The sequence below is a fragment of the Panthera onca genome, chromosome C1, assembly GCF_046562875.1.
Source record: "Panthera onca isolate mPanOnc1 chromosome C1, mPanOnc1 haplotype 2, whole genome shotgun sequence".
NCBI classification, from domain to species: domain Eukaryota; kingdom Metazoa; phylum Chordata; class Mammalia; order Carnivora; family Felidae; genus Panthera; species Panthera onca.
This window is the reverse complement of record NC_138346.1, coordinates 122,413,647-122,426,130: the sequence shown is the minus strand read 5'-3', so window position 1 is coordinate 122,426,130 and position 12,484 is coordinate 122,413,647. Positions and strand designations below refer to the sequence as shown.

At 52.6% G+C, this 12,484-nt stretch overlaps 2 long non-coding RNA genes across 2 annotated transcripts in view; one reads left to right on the top strand and one right to left on the bottom strand.

Annotated features, from left to right (window-relative positions):
* Positions 1–459: 459 nt before the first annotated feature.
* On the bottom strand, positions 460–7,042 carry LOC132672686 (uncharacterized). The gene is made up of 3 exons (XR_009607642.3): positions 6,954–7,042; positions 1,181–1,320; positions 460–886 (listed from the first exon to the last, which is right to left on the bottom strand). It is a non-coding gene; the product is annotated as an uncharacterized LOC132672686 (long non-coding RNA).
* Positions 7,043–7,199: 157 nt separating this feature from the next.
* LOC144617207 (uncharacterized) overlaps positions 7,200–12,484 on the top strand; it is a 37,254-nt gene continuing 31,969 nt past the window's right edge. The window contains exons 1-2 of the long non-coding RNA XR_013557413.2: positions 7,200–7,299; positions 11,700–11,815. This is a non-coding gene — a long non-coding RNA (uncharacterized LOC144617207). The remainder of the gene's footprint in view (positions 7,300–11,699; positions 11,816–12,484) is intronic.

Here is a 12,484-nt window from a genome sequence, read left to right as displayed (position 1 = left end):
CTCAGCCTTGGGGACTTGGGGAGTGCAGATAAGGGGAGCCTGCCAAGGAGAGGTGGCCGGTAAAATTAATCTGGAAAGAGAAGTAGGTATTAGCCAGGAGAAGGGTGTGGTGTGGCGAGATGGAGGGGGTCGGCAGAGCCTCGGCAGAGAGACAGAGACAGAGACAGGGAGACGGGGCACACAGGCTGTTAGCGGGACCCAAGGTAGGGCACCTCAGGAGCTGGACCTGGAGAGGGCTGAGGGCCGTGCCAAAGGACCTTGTGTCTCACAGCTAGATGCTTGGACTTTACCCAGGTTCAAATGCTGGCCCCATCGCTTAGTAGCTGTGCGGCCTTAAGCAAAGCGTTTAACCTTTCTGTGCCTCAGGCTCCTCATCTGTAACCCGTGGTTAAGGAGAGGACCTGTCCCGGACGGTTGTGACAACACCGAATGACACAGCACACACAAAGCACGCAGAACCATGCTGGCTCACAATTCATACTCGGCCAACGGTGGTAAAATCGTTGCCGTCGGGCCGTCGCTGGTTGGCCATCGGCAATAGGGAGGCAGTTGAGAAGCCGTGAGCACCCGCTGCGTGTCTGTCTCTACCTTAAGCGCTAGGAGTACAATGGTCTTGTCTCATGGCATCCATAAGAGACCTAGACCTTGCAGAAATCCAGGCAAAAGGTGCTAAGACGATGAGGTTCCCTGGTGCCAGTTGCCAGTGTGGGGGAAATGGGTCTATGCCATGACTTGTGGAAATGGGTCTATGCCACTCTTCGCCGAAGGCATGTAGGGAGTCATCTTTGAGCACGAGGGCTTGCATGGGAGCCCAGGCAGGCAGGAGTTCTGGAATAGGGGCGTGAAGAACTTCTTCATTCAGGAATCACATGCTTCCGTCTTTCTCCTAAAAGGGAAACATCAAACCTGGCTTAAGAGTGGAGAAAAGTAGGGGCGCCTGGGTGGCTCGGTCAGTTGAGCGTCCAACTTCAGCTCAGGTCATGATCTCACGGTTGCTGGGCTCGAGCTCCGTATTGGGCTCTGTGCTGACAGCTCAGAGCCTGGAGCCTGCTTCAGATTCTGTGTCTCCCTCTGTCTGTCCCTCACCCACTCACTCTCTGTCTCTCAAAAATAAACGTAAAAAAAAAAAAAAAAAAAAAAAGGAGAAAAGTAGTGAGCCTCCCCCGGACCTGAAACATACCGATCTTTGGCAACTTTTCTTTGCTTCGGTGACCCTCTCAAGTCATTAGGTCTCTGAAATTTCTTTGGGCTCATGCAATCCTTCAGTGGGTCTGTGTCTCCTCACACAAAGAACGCCTCTCCCTGCACGTGTAGTCCAGCCTGGAGCAGAACAACCAGAGAGGCAGAGGGCTGTCACCCGTGAGTTGTGCCCACCTGGGTTTCTTCACCCAAACAGAGTCCACAGCCTAGGGAGGGCTTGCACTGGACAGAAGAGAAGTCATTTCCTGCCCTCTCTTGTGGGGTCTCCCTCTGTCTGCTTTGCCCCGGCTCAGGGGACCTTAGACACAGACATAGCCTGCAAAGGCTGCCGGGAAGTAAGTGCCAACTTTCAGGACTAGACCCCTTGCCCCCCATTTCTCCTGTTGGCAGTGCAGTGAGCATAGAGAGATCCCCTGCTTCTGGAAAGCCCCTCCAAGGCCTCTGTGCTTTTCTAAGCTGGTGAGGACCTCCAAGGGCAGTCGTCTCTCCACGGGTCGACCATGTGCCAGCAGACCTGCTACGGGAGCACGGAGGCTACAGTCCTTCTGCTGAGTGCGGCTGGGCCCACAGTGCCCGTGGCCCAGGTTCTGTCATCCCCACTACAGCAGCGGACCGGCACTGGCAGTCTCAGCCACCCAGCCCAGGGCCCATGCAAGTGGGACTCTGACAATGCAATCTCTAAGTGCTCTGGGCTCCTGTGAAAGGAGAACATTATCTTGGATATTATTATACCGTAATGAGAGAATGTTCCTGTGTTCTGCGGCTTTCTGGCTGAGCACACCGTGCTCCCTGAGGAAATATGCTCTGATTTATTTCCCCTCCAGAATACTCAAGCTGACACACAGAAACTCGGGTCTGTGGTCATTTCCTGACCATTCGCCTCTCTCCGGGCCACCCTCCACTCCCCAGACACCCCATTGCCTGCCCCTTGGGCCCCAGACCCTCTCACCGGACTACCCAGGTTCTTAGAACTTGCTTTGTACTGTTTAAGCACTTCGCTCAACTGTGTCCATTTAATTCTTAAAATAGTCCTAGGGTGTAAAGATTATCATTGCTCTCATTTCACAATTGAGGAAGCTTAGCCTGGAGAGGTTAAGTAACTTGCCCAGGGTCACACAGTAAGTGGCAGAGCACAGATTCAGACCCAGCCATCTGACTCCATAATTTGGGCTATTAACCCGCACTATCCAGCCTCCAGGTCTGTGCTTTTCCTGTGTGGATCTATCTACACACGGAGCGAACTGGGGGCACCGTGATCCTTGGCATCCAAGCCAGGGGATGCCGTGGGGCCGAGGAGCACTGTTGATCAGCACTGACCTCGTGGAAGTTTTAGGCCAAAGTTAGATAAAACTTTCCTTTCCCTCTAGGACGCTCCCAGAGCTTCTCAGGTGACCCCACAGTTTGCGTGTCTGAAACCTCTCTAGGAAGCCCAGTATCTCTAGAGCAATTCCTCAGATTCTCAGAGCTTCCCAGACCAGCCTTGGTTTGAACAACTGAGCTGTGGCCATGGAGGTGCCAGATACTGGGCTCTGGGGCCAGCTGTCTGGGCGCAGCCAGCAGTAGGCCATGGTGACCCTCCCTAGGAATGCCCAGTTGACACGTCTTGGAGTCTGTCGGGGTATATCTCTGGGGCTGAGCCTGTCTCCGTGTCAAAGGACAAATGTGTATCTCATGACGGTGATCTTCACTAATGGCTACACTTGTGTTTTATTTTGCCCACCAGTATGGATGCGTGTGGGGGCTTATGTCCAAATATGAGTATGTTCCAATGTGGACACAAAGTGTGTTAAAGTTGGCATGAAAAACTGAAAAGCTGGAGGGACATAGCTGTATAGCCACATGTGGGGGGGCGGGTGGGGCACACTCTCCTGGTGGCTCTCAACACAGTTGTGGCTTGTAGCCACCTTGGCCCTCCTCCCTTGCTGCACTAAGGCAATGTTCCCAGGTGGTCGGGCCCCCCGCCTTGCACCAGGAGGCAGTTTAGTTCTTTGTGGCCTTGATTTCCTTCCTGCAGGAAAGGAGACAGCCCCTCCAGCTTTCCTGGCACTCCCACGGATTTTTGCTCTTCTCCTCTGCTCTGCTCCAGCCATGTGGACTGTCCTCCCCGCCCCCCTCCTCCCCTGGCCACATCAGAGGGAGCTGGCAAACATGTGGTATGGGGCAGTTTTTGAGCCAAAGAAAGGACGGTGCCCAAGGAGTCCCCAGAGCCAGGGCAGGACTGAGTCCCTCCCTCTATGAATTTCAGCATCCCACCCCCCCCCCCATCCCCTTTTGAATCAAGCCTCTCCTCCCCCCAACCCCAGGGGGGCACAACTCCTGGGGGAGGGCCCTCCCCACCCCAGTCGTTCTGATTGGTTCACAGTGGGGAGTCAAGTCACTCTCTGAACCACTCTCCAGCCACCCCTCTAGGTCTCTGGGGATTTCACTCAGAGCTTCCTCTTCCCCTGGCAAAGTGGGGCGAACTGGGGGCCGTTAAAACCATGACTCCTTGGAGTCTGACGGAGAGGAGTACATCCAGCTGCTGGTGGGGTCCTAGGAAAGCGGTGGCTGTTCAGGACGCAGATGTGGGAGATGGGTTCTGCAGCCTGGCAGGGAGAGGCAGCTTTGGGCAAGGCTCCAACAGTGCCTTGCCAAGTCCCTGCCTCTGCTGCAGCAATCCGTACCGCCTGAGGCCCTGCCTCGGTGGGGCCTGTGGCCAGATCTGCCAGGGTGTGGCCATCTTCCAGACTGCTCTCTGGCCCCTGAGGGCTGGGGCAGGGTGCCTCCAGGCCAGAACTCTGTTGTGCTGAAGAGAACAATCCGAAAGCTCTGTGACCTACGGGGAATTGCTTCAACACCTGTGCCTTCCTTTTTCAATCTGTAAAATGGGGATAATGACCCAACTAAGGCGAGAATTAAAAGAGCTACTTTAGGTGAAGCCTGTGGACAGTAATGGCATCTAGTAATTGTTATTGTGAGACGATCCCCAAGGTCAGTCTGGCCTTTTCCCAAGGTCGGCTGGAGGGGGGACGGTGCCGGAATGGGAGCGGGTAGGGAGACTTGTCTTTTGTGGTGTCTAGGCTTGGAAGAAGGGCTGGACAATGCCTTTCACCCCTTGGAAAGGATTCCCACTGGCCAGGCATTACCGGCTGCGTGGGGGACCCGGCCCAGGACAGAGCCTGCCTCTCCCTGCTTGTCTCTCATCTTTGAAGTCTTTTCTTAAAGGTCAGGAGAACAGAGAGACCCCTCTAGAATTTGTCTCTGGTGATAAGGCCAGCCGACATAGGCTCTAAAAATAAACCTTAATAAGATTTTGGGTAAACACTCTCCACCGCAGTTCAGATCACGATTCTTTTTCCCCATTCCTAGAGCAATGTGACCTATGGTGGAGCCTCTTCCCGCAGAGGAAATGTCAAAGGCTTCCAGAGTGCCAGGTTGAATTTGGATGAGGCCCCACTCTGCTCTGGGGCCCGGCCTCGCCAGAAGGACCCGCAGTCTTAGTGTGAGAGGCTCCCTTCCAGTTCCATCCATCGCGGTGCAGTCCCCCGACACTCCAGCTGCCCCCTCCCCCGCTGCCCCCTCCCGGGCCCAGGGAACAACGTGAGCTCCGTGGAGTGTGTCTGTACCCAGGGACAGGCGGGGACTGCGACTTCGCTTTGTTACTGTTCCCTTTTTCCCCAACATGTGGTTCTCAGAGGTGGGGACTGCGAGCCTGTCTAGTTTACCGGGCCTGGGGGCCACCCTAGACGGGGCACACAGGGCAGTGCCTGGGGCGTGGAGTGCCTGGGGCGTGGAGTGCCCGGGAGAGGGGCGCAGGCTGCGGATCTCAGCAGCAGGCGCAGGCCGACTGGGACCTGCCGGCCGGGGCCTGCGGCAGAGTGGTCTTTAGAGCTCCTTCTCACTGCAAAGCGAGAATAGGTCAGCGGGGTGCTGGGATCGGGGTCCATGGCACTGGCCTTCCCCCTGGGGCGGTCCAGACCGGGAGGCTGTAGGAGGTGGGGAGAGAAGGAGGTAGCGCACCGGGAGAAAGGGTGTAATTGGGGATGGGGGGCGGGGAGAGAAAGGAAGAGGAGGAGGAGCCAGGCGTGGGGCGAGGAGAGGGATGGCAGAGGCCTCGCCCGCACTGCCGCCCCCGCCCCCGCGCTCCCCCTGTCCCCCACCAGCGGTGGGGGCCGCGGTCCTCGGCTCGCGCACGCAGAGACTGGGCACAGGAGCGGTGGGAGGGGCTGGGGTGGGAAGAGAAAACCTGTGTGGCCGGAGGACTGCGCCGGAGACCGAGGGAGGGGGAAGGAGCCAGCGGGGGTTTTAACGACGCCCCGGGGGCAGGGGACGCGCCCCGCTCGCACCTGCGCCGCAGCCCCCCGCCCGCGGCGCCCCCCACGCCCCCGCCGCTGAAGTGCCTCCCACCTACCGGTGTTTTCTCCCAGCGTTCTAGGGGACCGTGGAATGTTTCACCCTTTCCTTCCTGGAGCTGGAAGGAAAGAGTATCGTAGGCTCGCCTCTGCTCCCCGTTCGGGGTGGGAGGTGGGAGAAGATGCATTCTCTCACAAGGAATGAATGTAGGTGGCTGTCACTGTGGGCACAGCTGGCCCCAGACAAAGAGCAGAGCCCGGGAGATCCAGCCGAGAGAAGGGAAACAGTAACCGCAATCTAGAGGGGCCACCTACTTGGCCTGCTGCTCGGTGGTGAATCCAGCCTGCAGGGCCCAGTCCTCAGTGCCCAGCGCGCCTCCTGACCACCACCGACTAAGCCCTTTTCAGGTTGCCTCCCTCTACCCTCAGACGTACCCCCAAATTAGCTAGTATCCGCCCCATTTTACAGATCAGAAAACTACAAAGAGCTTAAGTACCTTGCCTCCAGCCACACTTCCAGCAGCTGGAAAAGTCCAGACTTGAACCCTGATCTCTCTCTGACTTCGGCAATGTTTCCCCGTGTACCAGGCAGCCGCTCCTGATTCTTCTGCACCCCAACATTCCCAACGCCCTCCTCACCTTCTGTCTCCTTATTCTATCCCCACCCCTGCCTCACTGTCCTGTCTACCTCACTCCTCCATGGGAAGGATGATGGGGAGTAGTTCACACTGAGGTTTCAGTGACCGATTACCAGCCCGAAGCGCTTCCCTTCTCCTCCCTCCCTGAGATCTGCCTTGTAAGCAGCATCTGAGCCTCAGGTTAGAGGACAGGTCCCTGAGGGAATGGGTTTAAGGGACAGCCAGGAATGCGGAGCGGTACCGTGGGGGCAGCGAACCCTCCCGGGGCCCCTGCCGCACAGAGGCTAGGCTCCTTCCATCTGTCGGCGGGTCTGGGAGAGAGTCACTGAACCTGACCTGTGGACCTACTGCGTGCCTCCAGTGTGCAGCCGTGCCCGTCACACGTGTTACCCCCTTGATTCCTCACAATGACCAGGGAGGTGGTTGTTAGTCTCCCCATCTCACAGAGAAGGAAACCCGGGTCTTCAGGAGGAAAGAACTTGCCCAATAAAGTGGTGCTAGTAAGTTGACTTGGAATCCAAACCCATTCATCCATTAAGTGCGTTGTTATTATTTTGCTGTGTGCAGGGATACCGACACGGAATCATCGCTGCTGTTCCCAAGCAGGTGAATAGGTGTGAAGGAATCAGTACAGTAAGACGGTGTATGACGGTCTGAGAGTCGCCCTATGGGGGCGCTGTGGGCGAGTCAAAACCACTAAACAGGTGGTGGGTCCTCCCTAGGGACAGGTGGTGGGGAAGTGGAAGGGAGACAGGGAACAAAAGAAAACCTTCCTAAGAGATACCTATGGATCCAGGGCTTTTTTCCCCCTCTCCCTAGTGCTGCCTCCAGAAGCTCTGTGGCTTGGGGGAGGGGTGCACCGAGGCCTCCGATGCCACCTCTTTAAAGGTCCCTTGACTCCCCTGCTCTTCACTGTGACTTCACTGTGACATTCTAAGGATTATTAGATCACTATCAAGTGCCTTGTATTTCTGGTATATTCAGGCAGCCTAAATGTACCGGTATCATCCGTTTTTTTTTTTTTTTTTTTTTTTTGCTTTACCCAGTTCAACAGAGGATGCTTTTAAAATATGCTTGACTTGAAGAACAAGGATTAAGAAGAAAAAAAAAAAAAACTGTGGGAGCTTGAGGTAAAAATGGAAAAGAGATGAAACCCAAAGTATTTTCAAGGTGTCTTTCTCTGTGTTTCTTTTTTGCAGGTTTTAAAAGCAGAATTCAAGTGTAAAGCAGAGGGAAATTTCCCTGATGCAGCATTTACATAAGAAACACGTTCAGAAAAAGAGGCTGTGATTCTGAAGGTGTCCCTATTATAACTGCACAAAAGATCTCGGGGGAGGTTTACATTAGTCGGGGAGAGGAGAAAGTAATATCCCCCTTTTCAAGTTGCAGATCTCTCCCTACACTGAACATCCGCACGGACCCCCCCCTCCCCCGCCCCCCCCCCCCCCCCCGCCGCCACCCCCCTCCAGGAGATGGCCACACTGTGTTCAGGAGCAGACAAAGCCCTCTTTGTTGTAAGGGCTCCACCTTCTCTGTGCAATTCCCTGGCTCCTTCTGTGACTGTCTAACAAGTCCCAACATCGCACCTGGTGCCGCATCATGAGCACACAGCTGTCAGGGAGGCCCTTGTTGTCGGCGGTTGTGCATTTTGCTCTCGAAATGTATCCACAGCCCATTTAACTGCCTCACGGAATCAAAGTCAGTGGGAATAGCACAAGATGGCTTGCACTCTTACAAGCCCATGTGATGTATGTATGTATGTATGTGTATTTTCTCCGACATTTGTCGAGTATTTGCTTGCTAAAGCGCATAGAATGTCACCTAGAGTAATGCTATGTTCTGGTTATCTATTGCTGCCTAATCAGGCTCCTCTAAACTTGGTGACCTAAACAGCACCCGTTTCATTATGTGTTGTGACTTTGTAGATCAGGAATGAGGCAGGGCTCAGCTGGGTGATTCTCCTGCTCCAGATGGTTTGGGATCACCCAGTGGCTTGTGGCTAGTGGTGGCTGATGCAGAGGGTCCAAAACAATTTTACTTGCATACTTGGCACCTTGGCAGGGATGCCTTTAAGGCTGGATTTGCGGGGCACGTCTCTCTCCACGTAGACCCAAGGCCTCTCCATATGGTCTCTCCAGGAAGATGGCCGGTCTTCCAACAGAACAGTTCAGGTGTCTGACATCAGGTGTTCGTAAAGCCAAGATTGAAGGCCCTCCTTTGGGGTCCCAACGTTCCAAATTTCTTCCTCACCTTCTTTCCCTCTACCTCACTCCAGCCCTGCCTGACACACCCATTCTCTGTGCCCAGAACTGCCACAGTGCCCCCTCGGGTGCAGTCAAGTCACAGTGCAGCCCAGAAACACAAGGAGAGGAAAGTGACCCCATCTGTCTGTGTCCATCTCTGACCCAGCGGCCAACAGCAGCCAGTATCAGACTTCTTTTTCCAGGAATCAGCATAGACTACCCGGAACCATCAAATCTGAGATATGAAAGATACCCTAAAAGATCATCTAGTTCAACATCCTAATTTTGCAGATAAGTGAGGCTAGGAGATATCCAACAACCTGGATCACAAGCCCTAATTGCAAAGGCAAGCCTCAAACCCAGGAGCTCTGATCGCAGATTCAAGGAAGTGTTTACTGGGTGCCTACTAGGTTCACAGTGAAGCACTTACACTGACAGAAGAGGTGCAAAGTTGAGGGCTATGCCGTCCTGGGTGTCCAAGAATTTACAATTCAGCAGAGGGCAAGAGTCAAGAAATGTAGGTAGTATAAGAAAATAAGACTTGGGCGCCTGGGTGGCTCAGTTGGTTAAGCGCCCAACTTCGGCTCGGGTCATGATCTCACGGTTCGTGAGTTCAAGCTCCACATCAGGCTCTGTGCCAACGGCTCGGAGCCTGGAGCCTGCTTTGGATTCTGTGTCTCCCTCTCTCTCAGCCCCTCCCCTACCACGCTCTGTTTCTCTCTCAAAAATAAACATTAAAAAAAGAAAAAGAAAATAAGACTTGTAGACAGCATGCGGTGAACATCTACAGAAGGGTAAATCTCATCTGGCAAGAGAGTTCAGGAAGGGATTTCTGAAGATCTGGATTGATACTGGCTTTTAACGATGGGTGAAACTTTCAACTGGTGACAGCACAGCAGTGGGGGGGGGGGAGGGGGGGTGGGTTCCAGGCAGACACATCACGAGCAAAAGGAGACAATAGCCAGGGATGAGGGTGGATGGCAGGGTGAGCAGTGAGGAAGTGATTTTGCATTATCCCCACTCGGACACAGTCACCCTGGAGAGCTGGAGTGCACACTGTGCAGACAGACATCCAGCCTGCGACCAGTCTGTGGTGGTTCAGTCAGATGCTTTCCAGCTAAGTCTCCTACTGCAGCAGGATTAGCTTTCTGTTCTAGGCCAACTATTCTTGATAGTGATCTCCGTGGATGCCTTTGGAATATCCCGATGCCTGGGTCCCACCCCAGAATGAAAAAGCTAGATTCTCTGGGATGGGACCCAGGTCTTCATTTTCTTTAACGCCCCAGGTGATTTCATTTATTTTTTAAAAAAATGTTTATGTATTTGTGTTGAGAGAGACGGCACGGGGGGAGGGGCAGAGCGAGAGAGGAGAGAGAGAATCCTAAACAGTCCCCATGCAGGGCTCGATCTCAAGAACTATGAGATCATGACCTGAGCCAAGATCAAGAGTGAGACACTTAACCCACTGAGCCACCCAGGCGCCCCTCCCCAGGTGATTTTAATGTTCTGGAGCGCCGTTCCTCCAGAATCACATGGAGGGCTTATCAAAACATTGGGGCGCCTGGGTGGCTTAGTCAGTTAAGCCTCTGACTTGGGCTCAGGTCATGATCTCGCGGTTTGTGAGTTTGAGCCCCTCATCGGGCTCTGTGCTGACAGCTCAGAGCCTGGAGCCTGCTTTGGATTCTGTGTCTCCCTCTCTCCCTGCCCACCCCTGCTGGCGCTCTGTCTCTCAAAAATGAATAAACATTAAAACAAATTTTCTTTAAAACATAGATTACTGGTTCCCACCCCCCAGAGTTTCTGGTGTAGAAACCAGAAAATTAGCATCTCTAACATGCTCCCGTGTGATGCCCATGTCACTAGTCCCTGGATCACACTCTGAGAACCACTGCTCCTGACAACTGATCTAACCAGTTACACTTTGAAGCCATGTCCTCAGAAATTCTATCATTGAAAACAGAACTCAGGTCACAGACTGTGTAGCCCAAATCCCTGCTGTTCCACGTGTGGTCCATCCCTGGACCGGCCTTGACATTTGCCTGGGAGCTTGTTAGAAAATGTAGACTCTCAAACCGCATGCCAGACCCAGGCAGTCAGAATCTTTTAACAAGATTGCCCAGCTGACTTGAAGGCACAGGAGTTTGACAAGCTCTCTTCTTGAGCTGAGTTCTGAGTGTTGATTCCTCAGGGACACCTGAATCTTGATAGGATCGCAAGATGAGCAGAGGTCTTCAGGTATGGAAGCTATAATGACTTACCTGAGATGGGCCAGTGACACACTGGTAGCACAGGAGTCACCTAAGCTTTTTAATACATAAACCATGAGTTGGAAAATAGTAGCTAGAAAACAAAATCCAACAGGTTTTGTGTGTACGTTTTTTTGTGGTTTTGGTTTTTTGTAGACTTTTGCAGTTTATTAAGCATTTTGACCTTTGGCTGGTTGTGCATCTGTTAAAAAATGTTGACATAGCCAACTCAAGCACAAGTAAAGGGAAACTTAATCGCTTAACTGTCAGGAGTACCCACTACTTTAAATCTCTTTCCTTCACGCCTACCAGTGGGTGGCCCCAGGCCATTTGCACAGCATTTGGCCTAGTTCCAGATGGGATGAAGTTGCTATTTGGAATTCAGGTATTGATTACCTCTTTCACAGTGCTCTGATACCCAATCAACACTAAATGCTCCCAACTGCCTCATAGTTTCTTGCCTAAAGGGTTTTTCTTCCTCCTCACTGTGTGGAGAGTGAGGATCACTCAGCAAAATCCATTTCTCCCAGTGCGTTTGGAATTCACCTCCTCTTCAGGTGACTTGTTCTAAACCAGCTATGCCGATGCATTACCATGGGCAAGATAACGAAAGTCTTCCTAACCCCTTCCGGAGATCCAGACGTCTTGCCTTACGTCTTTGTCCAATTAGTTCAATTTAATCCTACTCAGTGGAGGCGAAGCAGGGTTCAGGCTGCTGCTGTGTCTCATTTCCAGTTGGGTCCCTCTGTCACCTTTTGCCAGTCTCACGATCTGTAGGATTGTTCCAAAACATGAAGTGGGGTCTCTCGTGGCAAAGAAAAAAAAATCACCCGGGGAAGTCGCTGCAGGTCTATTTAGTGGTGCAGGCGTGTATTAAATGCCACACTGGCGAGGCTCCAAGCAAGACAGTTCCTCATGGGGATTCTTGCTGCCTGCACAGGATGTTGTGTTTTTCTATTCTATTTTATTTTCTTATCGTATGATTTATCTATTTATAAATTTATTTTTTATTTTCTTGCATTTTTCTATTTTTCACAAAAGAACACCATCGTCTGGGGAGGAGAGAAAAGTTTTGGCTCACCTGAAAGAAGAAAAGTCACATTAACGCCGATACAAGAATGGGGTCTCCCGCCAGAATGATCAGTTTTCTTGTCAAGGTACAGGTGGTTATCCTATGGCTAGACACAGTTACCAAAAGGATTCTAGTTTGGCTGATCAAGTTCTTTTAACTGGGTGTTATCTTGTGGCAGGAAGGGATCTTGTGGCAGGAAAGGAGAGGGTGAACTCTGCTGGGAAGGTTTCTTTGCTGTGCATACAGGGGTGGGCAGCTTTGAGGAAAAGAATGTAGAAAAAATGAGGGGTTGTGAACTTGCTTCATCACGGAGGAATTATCTGCATTGCAAAAAGACTCTGCCACAAGGGCCCAGGACTCAGAAAATTGGAGCTGGAGCTTTGAAGGAAGCTGGCTGGCTGGGTCTTTCTGGATGGCAGTACCCACAGAGGTATACCACCCCCCCAGCATCTGTTTCTTGCCCTTGTAGATCCAGAATCTCAGTTTGGAAATACAGAGTTGACAGGGCTCTGTGGGACTGACTACCACTGATCTAACTCAGAGGGGTCCAAAGTATAACTTAGTTATGTGTTGGTTTACTGTGGGATTCTCCCCTTTACATTATTAATTCATCAGATTTTACTAAGGGCCTGTTAGAGGCTCAAACTCCCTGCCCTCATGCTGCATACATTCTAGGAGTGGTAGGGAGGGGGGCAGATAGATGATAAACAAATACATATCTAGTATGTGAGGAGGCAATATGTGCTACCGGGAA